The sequence below is a fragment of the Tachypleus tridentatus genome, chromosome 7, assembly GCF_004210375.1.
Source record: "Tachypleus tridentatus isolate NWPU-2018 chromosome 7, ASM421037v1, whole genome shotgun sequence".
NCBI lineage: Eukaryota > Metazoa > Arthropoda > Merostomata > Xiphosura > Limulidae > Tachypleus > Tachypleus tridentatus.
In genome coordinates, this window is record NC_134831.1 from 134,713,015 (window position 1) to 134,723,461 (window position 10,447).

General features: G+C 35.4%; 1 protein-coding gene across 1 annotated transcript in view; it reads right to left on the reverse strand.

Annotated features, from left to right (window-relative positions):
- Nucleotides 1-10,447, reverse strand: part of LOC143256651 (inactive ubiquitin carboxyl-terminal hydrolase MINDY-4B-like) — a 120,881-nt gene that overhangs the window by 88,711 nt on the left and 21,723 nt on the right. The window lies entirely within an intron of this gene.

The following is a 10,447-nucleotide window of genomic DNA, read 5'->3' on the forward strand; positions in this document are numbered from 1 at the left end:
AACTAGCTATATAAACAAAAACTTTGAGAAATGTAATTTATACATTCAACCAACGTTATAAAACTAACTAGCAGACCTTAATGTCATAAACCAATAGACATTCTGCACATTTGTGACATAACGATATGTATATGGACTTATGCTAAAAACTGCATTTCAATACCCATGGTGGCCAGCGCACAAATAGCCTTTCGTGTAGCTTTGCGCTTAGCAACAAACAATAAAGAAAAACAAAACGCATAATGATCAAAGTAAATTTAATAATTTTCAACCGTAAATATTAGCTCATAATATAAAGTTCAACCAACTGGAAAGTGTTAGATTAGTTTCAAATTTATATATTAACAAAGTAAATAATATTTATAAATGTTAAATTAGTATTAATAAAGTTATTCAAAAGTATGTGAAACTAACTTGAATTTAATAATCCTATTGGTAGAGTTTCGAATTAACACAATTGATATAACTGTATTTAATAGTTTCATAATAATATATTATTTACCTAGATCTGTACAAAATAAAATGTTTACTCGTGTTGAAACTTCAAATCACTTAATATTCCTTAGAAATTTATTTATGCGTTTTGAATAAATTAAGGCTGCAAAGTGTTTGAGAGCGTACCTGAATATTACATTATGTACTGTTATAATGACTAAAACTGGGATTGCGTTTGCATGGCTACTTAAACGGATAAGCTATGAATAAATTATATTTCCATTAAATGTCAATAGACCAACTTATTGATCTTTAAATTGGAAATGTCTTTATTAACTACTTTAAATATTCAAATATGTAATAATATATTAGTATAAAATATCGAAGGTCTTGGCTGAAAGAGACATTAAACACACAATTTCAAACCTGAAACGTTTTTCACTCCTTATCAATAAAAGTGTTAATATCCATACCAGCCGTTCTGAGATACAATTTCAAATTAAGAAAAGTAAATTACCAAAGGCTATGATACTATATCAACAAGGAAGAAGTAGTTGAGAAAGTTACACATCTTTTTCCGAGTGAAACTAGTATAGCAAAATGCTTGATTCAAGAAATTCAAATTAATACTATTGATAAATTTTCGCTTCAAAATACTACATTGTACAAAGTAAAGGACTAATAGAACTTACAATATAACGCCCAATAGCTGAAAGAGCGAGCATGTTTGGTGTGACGGGGATTCTAATCTGCGACCCTCAGATTACGAGTCGAGTGCCTTAACCACCTGGCCATGCTGGGCTCCTCTAAATTTGTTGAAGATTCTCGAGTGTAAGAATCAACAATAAATGTATCCCGAAAGCACTAGGGTATTTTCGAATATTTTTGCCAATTGAACTTTCTAGAACTTCGACTAAAAATTATATATCGACATGCCAAGAGACAATGTAATATTGCTGTTCTGCTAAAGTCAGTATACTATAAGCCTCGGAAGCTATTATAAGCGACAAACGCTTATTAATCGGAAAACTAGAGATATTTGACCAGGAGCGTTTATAAATTTTGAACATCGTGAACCATTCAGCTACAGAAAATTAACTTCGGACACCTACCGGTATTTCTACGAGAACATTAAATATCTATCTTCCTCTGTAAAAAGTAAGCTTGTAAACTGCGTTAAGCCAAACCAGAATATAGCTAGCTTACATCCCCGTCAAGTAAAGTGTATCCCTGTATCAACATAAAATTAATTTGCTCCTCATGAACCGTCGATAAAATATTCAGTTACAGACCAGATTGAAAACTCAGTATTGTTTGTAAAACTTTTGTATATAAATCATTATTTATAATAACCGTTATTATAAATTGTATTGTTGTTTGTATATTAAAACGTGTTTGTATTAAGAAAAAAAAATGGTTGTTTGAAATTAAGTACCAAGCTACAAAAGAGTTGTCTGTGCTCTGCCCACCACGAGTATCGAAACCCAGTTTCTAGTGGTGTGAGTCCGCAGACATACTTCTGGAGGACGTGTTAAGAAAGAAAACTGTGTATATCAGTCTTGTTGACGAATACCATAAATTTGTTACATATAAATACTCAATTAACATCTAAATTATAATTAAAATTTCCGAACATTTGAAATCCTAAGACCTAGCGTCGGAGACTCGTCCAAGATAAATTATAATATGTAGCATAATAAATTGAAGACTCGTCCGGGATATATTATAATACATAACAACATCAATATACAAAACAATTAGCAGATAATATTGGAAAGAATGCGTCCAATGAACTAAAGACACGTGGAACAATATGCTTTCTACTGGTCAGAGCCCGGCATAGCCAGGTGGTTAAGACACTTGACTCCTAATCCGAGGGTCGCGGATTCGAATCCCCGTCGCAGCAAATATGCTCGCCCTTTCAGTCGTGGGAGCGTTATATATGTGGCGGTCAATCCCACTATTCGTTGGTAAAAGAGTAGCAAAGAGTTGGCGGTGGGTGGTGCCTTCCCACTAGCTGCCTTCCCTCTAGTCTTATACGGCTAAATAGGGACGGCTATTGCAGATAGCCCTCGTATAGCTTTGCGCAAAATTAAAAAAAAAAAAATTCTACTGATCAGACCGCTTAACCCCACAACCAGATAATAAATGTCTACTGATTTTGAGATGATCGAGAAACAGATCTATCCCATTTTCATAGAGGACCATGACTTATATATTGGAAGTAGAATTAAGCGAAAGAATAACATCAATGAATCCAATGTCCTGGGCCCGGCATGGCCAAGCGTGTTAAGGCGTGCGACTCGTAATCTGAAGGTCGCGGGTTCGCATCCCCGTCGCGGCAAACATGCTCGCCCTTTCAGCCGTGGGGGCGTTATTATGTAACGGTCAATCCCACTATTCGTTGGTAAAAGAGTAGCCCAAGAGTTGGCGGTGGGTGGTGATGAATAGCTGCCTTCCCTCTAGTCTTACACTGCTAAATTAGAGACGGCTAGTACAGATAGCCCTCGAGTAGCTTTGTGCGAAATTCCAAAACAAACAAACAAACAGACATAGCACGAAAGGTCGAGGGGAAAAGAGGCAAAGGAAAGCAAAGAATATATGACATTTCTAGCCTGAAGGTCGGTTACACTACACCGAAAAATAATGACATCATCATTCAGGTAGCTCGAGACAAAAAACATCAGAAACTATGATCGCCAAAGTCTGCTCATAAACAAGGCACAACAGAGAGAGAAAGAATAGCTATGATAAATAAAACACATAACTGGTTGCAGTTCTGTTGTAGGAAGTAAGGGCTTGGGTCAATCGAATGTAACATTCAGTTATTTATTATTCATTTTTTTTATTTTAATGAAAGAAGTGTTTGGCTTTGAAATTAGGGTTTGTTTTCTAATAACATAGTGTTGGAAAAAATAGGTTAATACTCCTTGATGCTGAAAAAAATCCAATCGTTTTAGAGTAAAGCTATATTGGGCTGTCTGATGTGTCCACCACAGGAATCGGACCCAGGATTTTAGCATTGTAAGTCATAGAAATTACCGCTGTCTCACAAGAAGGTCCTCTAGTGGCACAGCGGTATGTGTGTGTGTAATTCTAACGCGAGCAGCACATATCTCATTGTGCAGCTTTGCACTTATCTACAAACAAACCCACTGGAGGATTCATATTAAAGAGAGTAAAAACCAATCATAAGAATTCATGTTCTTATTTTACCCAGCATTACGCCCTCTTTCTTTTTATCATGAGGCTGGCATGGACAAGTGTTCAGGGTGCTTATAGTGTAATCCTTTAGTAGTTTAATGCGGATATTTTAAAACAAACAGCTCGTTACGTCATCCGTACTTCAGGTTTGTTAGTGTTTTTTTTAATTTCACGCAAAGCTACACCAGGGCTGTCTGCGCTAGCCTTCCCTAATTTAGCAGTGTAAGGCTAGAGGGAAGGCAGCTAGTCATCACCACCCTCCGCCAACTCTTTTACTGATAAAAAGTGGGATTGGCCGTCAGTTTATAACGCCCCCACGACTGAAAGGGAGAGCATGTTTGGTGCGACGGGGATTTGAACCCGTAACCCTCAGATTATTAGTCGAACGCCTTAACCCACCTAGCCATACCGAGCCGTTCGTTATTTCAGTTAGCCTTCAATAAATTAAACATCATAAACTGGAATTCTTATCGACATTTTTTCATTTGAGGAATTGTAGATTTAATAATCTTAAACGACTTAATTTAAAATATTGAAGCTACGAAAGCAAAGATGTGTGCAAGAAAAACTTCAAGAAAAACATACTAAATAGTACGCGAATACAACCCTGCAAAAGTAAGTGTACTAAACACAGATGCTGAAATAACAGTCATAATCTGAGGGTCGTGGGGTAGAATCCTCGTTACACCCAACATGCTCGCCCTTTCAGTCGTGGGAGCGTTATGGTTGTGGCGGTCAATCCCACTATTCGTTGGTAAAAGCGTAGCCCAAGAGTTGACTGTGGGTGGTGATGACTAGCTGCCTTCTCTCTAGTCTTACACTGCAAAATTAGGGACGGCTAGCGCAGATAGCCCTTGTGTTGCTTTGCGCAAAATTAAAAAACAAACAAAGAAAAACAGTCAAAAATTGTGCCACGCTCAGTCCTTTTTCGAACTGAATTCAATAAAATAAGGTTATTGGCTGAACAGTGACTGAAACATTACTTACCTGTTTGGCCTTTGCCTGTTATTTTAGAGCAAAGCCAAGTTATCTGTTGTGTTCTTTGATAGATTGTTTAGGCAGAGTATTCATGATGAAACTTTGCAGAATGGACTTTCGAAACGTCGTCCTTTACACTTGTGTCTCCACAACAGGAAGTTTCCGTCCATTCTACAAAGTTTTATCTGTCGTGTTCACCGGGGATAAGCGAATCCCTGATTTCGTGAGCAAAATACATAACACTAAACTGAGATATTTAAATAAAACTAAATGTGATAACAGAAGAAGACGGGGATGTAATATGAACTGTTTCTATGACTTCGCATGTGAACAAAATATTAATTCAATAAGAAAACCTTTGAACTAGAAGTGAGTTAAAGTAATTTAAAAATATTTCAATTAAAAGTAAATATATGTTTATATTTATTTGCTGTCGGCTGTTGTTGTTTTGAAGTAAGCACAAAGCTACTCAATAGGCTATCTGCGCTAGCCGTCCCTAATTTTGCAGTGTAAGACTAGAGGGAAGGCAGCTAGTCATCACCACGAGTATAAAAACCCGGTTTTTAGCGTTGTAAGTCCGCAGACATACCGCTGAGTCACTGGGAGGGGGGGTTTGGCATTGATATAAACTACCAATTTTAAGTTTTAGTATCTGAAGACACTTTATTGGATGTGACGTCTCCCTGAAGAATCCTAATACATCATAGAATGCTACTTTGTTTGGTCAGCATTTTCTTCTTGAGAAATATGACCAATTTAGCTAAGTTGAAGCCAACTGCATCAGCCTTTGAGTCGTGTAATGTGATCTCCGTTATGTGTGGTATTGGTGGTACCAGTTTACAGAATGTACAGGGCGTAGGATTCATTGATGTTATTCTTGTGTTAAATCCTACTTCCATTATATAAATCATGGTCCTGTATGAAGTGGGATAGATCTGGTTCTAGATCGTCTCAAAATCTATTACACTTGTTATGTGGTTATGGAGTTATGTCAGAATTGGACTCACCATTCCTGTTTCTTTCTATATTTCTTATTTGCGTAAAAGTCAGCGTCAACAGCCTACACAAAAAAAAAACCAGATATTATCCATCCGATTAGTTTTTATTATCATATTTATACCACAAAAGATAAAATTCCTTTAATGCTAAAAAAAAAAGAATAATTCTAACAATTGCAGACCAGTTTTCTTAAACTAAGAAAAACAAGTGAACTCTGTGATACACAAGAAACGTTTTCGAATCAACATACTTAAAGCAACATGTAAATGCGATAAATTGTTTCTTTATATGTATGTTTATACATACGTATTTATATAAGCTTTTCATTTTAATCCTGGAATAATGAAGTATTTTTATTTAATCTGAGGGTAAATATAACAATCTACAGGGTATAAAGAACTGAGCTCTTTACTTTGATTACTGAATTTAATTAAAATAAAGATAGATGTAACCAATAAACCTTCTCTGGTTCTTTTCTTCAAATATTTTAAAAGTAATAACTAACAAATAATTATTTAGTCAATTTTCTTACCTTAATACCACTTCTGGCGTGTTTATATGAACATTACTGTCTTATAATTTAGTCTCTACTCTTGGTACCCAGTTTAACACATTGTCGTTATGAGAGTCGAAACAAACTCTTTGTTTTAGTCTCTTTATTAATTACACCAAAGATTTACAGTAATACAAGCACAGGAATACTTTATAGCTGGTGTTTCGAACGCATGAATTCGTCGTAAGAATATTGGTTTGATTTGTTTGTTTCTTTTGAACTTCGCGTAAAGCTACACGAGAGCTATCTATGGGTGGTGATGACTAGCTGCCTTCCCTCTAGTCTTACACTGCAAAATTAGGGACGGCTAGCGCAGATAGCCCTCGAATAGCTTTGTGCGAAATTCAAACCAAGCCACTGAAATATGAGATAATGACTTTTGATCATTGAAACTGACAGTCTTCTTTCATACCCTACAGTTATGTTAGACTAAATTCTCAAAGCGTTACTCAACTACGAATATTTTATATCATTACAAAATGTTTTAAAGTTAGATAAAGAGAGACACGCAACTTGCTCGTTTCATCAGTTAACAGCCATGAACGTGCATTTTCTAAACACTGTGTCTTTTGTTAAATACACACAGCATCCATGAGTAAAAAGAAGTTATTGCGATTCACACTTGGTTTATAGTTCTTAAGGTTATTAGAGACTAGAACATGAACCAGGTGGACTTCCTTAAAGCCGAGGCAGAACCCATGAGGCAATGTTTACTTATTATCTGCTAGTATATATATGTGTATGTGCGTGTTTCTGTTTTTGTAAACTTGTAGCAAGTAAGCATTAGTGACTAGAACTTTGTAGAACCGAAAAGTCGGTCATAATATTTTTCATCACAAAAGATGGTTTATTCGAAGAAGTAAAATTGTTCATTTTTTAAATAAATTTAAAAATGAAGTTCATCAGACCAATGTTTGGACGAAGATAACGTGTGATAGTTTTCATTATTATACTGTTTATCAATCGTCTGTATAAAACAAAAATAAGCTTGTATACATATGTGTGTGTGTGGTTTGGTTTGAATTTCGCGTAAAGCTACACAAGGGCTATCTGCGCTAGCCGTCCTTAATTTAGCAATGTAAGAGTAAAGGGAAGGCAGCTAATCATCACCACCCACCGCCAACTCTTAGGTTACTTTTTTACCAACGAATAGTGGGATTGACCGAAAAATTATAACGCCCCCACGGTTGAGAGGACGAGCATGTTTGGTGTGACGTGGATTCTAACCCACGACCCTCGGATTGCGAGTCGAGTGCCTTATCCATTTGGCCATGCCGGGCTGTGTGTATGTGAAAATATACACCAACTGGCCATTTTATTACAACTATGTACCCTTTTAGAACTAGATCTGACCTGAGATACAGATGCATATGAGATCGATCAAATTAATCCCTACAACACTATAAATAACTGGGATAAGAATTTCCAAACAGTGTAGTAAATATGTTGAAATGTAAATATTAAAAAATAAGACATGGTCAAATAAGAAAACGCAAAAAGAGAAGAAAGACGGTTAGATAGGATAGTAAAGTCAAACCTTCATCAACAACCAATAACAGAGAGATTCACTACGCGGCAATCTACACTCATCTATAGCAGTAACTTGGGAAAAATTCAGTAAATAAAATTATGGCAGTAGGAGACCATTACATAAGTCACTAATCTCAGTTACTTACAAGAAAAAATATTTTGAATGGCGTAAAGAGCGTAGACACGGGATTTAAAAAAGCTGATGAAAGATAATGTGGTCAAATAAATCAAGCTTTATATTTTTTGCACAAGCGGAAGAAAACATGTATGCAAAAATCTCACAAGAATAACTTAACTTTCTTGTGTTTCCAACTGTCCAGGTCTCTGGGGCTCGGCAGGCCAGGTGGATTAAGACGTTCGACTCGTAATCTGAGTCACACCCGTCACACCAAACATGCTTGCCCTTTCGTCTGTAGACGCGTTATAATGAAATGGTTAATCCCACTATTCGTTGGTAAAAGAGTAGCCCAAGAGTTGGCGGTGGGTGGTGGTGACTAGCTGTTTTCCTTCTAGTCTTACACTACTAAATTAGGGACGGCTAGTGCAGATAGCCTTTGAGTAGCTTTGCACAAAATTCAAAACAAACAAAAACAAACAAACGAAGTCTCTGGAGATAGAATCGTGATTTTTGGAACGTTTTCCTGCCATACAATGGATCCCCTTGTCTCTTCAGAAGACAGAATGAATGCTAGAATCAAATGAGCACCATTTTTTATCAGATGAATCCAGCGATGATTCTTGTGTGTCCTATTAGGAATAGCTACTTTCAAGGAAATAATGCTTTTCTTCACCATACCGAAATTGTGCATACATTGTTTTGTGAAGATTATGGAGACACTTCCCATTATCATCATATTCCTGAACATCAAATCACTTGAGCATCTGTGGAATGAAATGTGAGACACATTCGTCACCACTATCCTCTGCACATCTCGCTTCATGAACTATATACAGTATTACTGGCCAAATAGAGAAAACCTTCAGGTCAACTTCTAGTACCTTATGGATTCTGTTCCACATAATATCATGGCAATTATTTCTACAAAAGGTGGCCTAGCCTGTTATTACATATAGTTTTTAACAAAGTAGCCAATCAATATATTTATTTAAAATACTTATTCTGAATTTCCGTACAAACTGCCTTTTAAGTATTTAACTCAGTAAGGTAAATAATCTTACTGCACTTTACTTTTAATTACTTTTCAACTAAGGTACAAGAACAAATAAAATATCTATGTAATATGTTGAATTCAAAGTTACTTTTTTGTGATATGGCTGAAATAATACTTTTTCTCCTTACATATTTTGAATAAATTGAAATAACCTTTATAAGAACTATAGTGCGATGAAAAGTGTATAATGACTAATAAAAACTGCAATCTCCTTATTTTACTCATTTCTTCTGTGTCGAACTAAAGTTTACTAGTTAACTTTACTTACGTGACATTTGGGAAACAAAATTGTATTTGGAGTTTGCGTATTACAATATTAATTTATATATCCAGATTTATATATGAAATAGAATGTTTTTTGGTCGTTAGAACAATTCCCACTAAAATACATCATAGTTTGTCATTGAAGTGTATAACAAAACATTACGGTATAATAATAGATTCGTAGGAGACATAAAGATTGTTAGCTTGCTAAGTGGAACATGAGGGTGACAAGAATTAACTATAGTTAAGGTTACCTTTCGCAACTTAACTGTTATTAAGTTGAGTTATTGAGTCAATAAGTAAGAGGTTCAAAGGCTGTTTTAGAATTAACTAGTGTCTTTCTGATTTAGCATAAGCATGTTTTAAATTTTAAACACATTTTTGTGTGAATCGCAAACTTATGCATTTTTATTTATCTTTGCATTTCTAGTTTCTGTTTAACTATGAAAGGCAACCCCCTACCTTTTTTCCACCAATGTTTTAGTACTCTTGCACACTGAAACTTTCTACTGGTTCTCTGAAAATACCTGAGTGAACGAATGTGTAACTATGCACATAAATGTTTATTCTGATATTACAACATAGTATTTGATTTTAATCGAATGATTATTGTTTCAAAACATTATAAATTTGATTAAATCCCAAGTGATGCGGAATTTCGACAGGCTTTCTCCTTAGATTTGTACCTTTATACAAATTAGTTTTCACTACTTAATCCTATCCAGTGGCATATTTAGGTAGAGGCTAGAGAGGTCTCAGCCCTAGGGCTCATGGCCTTGATAGGGGTTCATTGACAATTTTATTCTATGTAAAATTATGTGTGATATAGGCCTTACAAAAATTATTAGCTCCTTGGCCCACACAAACTTAAATCCGCCACTGATCATATCTGTTTTTGAGAAAATACAATTTTATGCATAAAACATGAACTAAACCTCAAATTTATGCGTTATAAGTTTGTAGCTTCTTGTTGAGCTAATGTTAAATAAGAAAGAAAATATCAAGCTCTAATTCTAAAAATAGTTGTATATCGTATTTGACTTCCAAAATAATTCATTTAAAAGCCCTCTGTATAAAAAAGAAATGATTCAATGAACAGTCCATTTAAACTGAAAGATTTATTTATGAACCCCTCAGCTCCGTTTATTTTATGTCTGTTCGTTTTGAATTTCGGTCAAAGCTCCACGAGGGCTATCTGCGCTAGCCGTCCCAAATTTAAGAGTGTAAGAATAGAGGGAAGTCAACTAGTCATCACCCCCCACCGTCAACTCTTGGGCTACTCTTTTACCAATAAATAGTGGGATTGACCGTC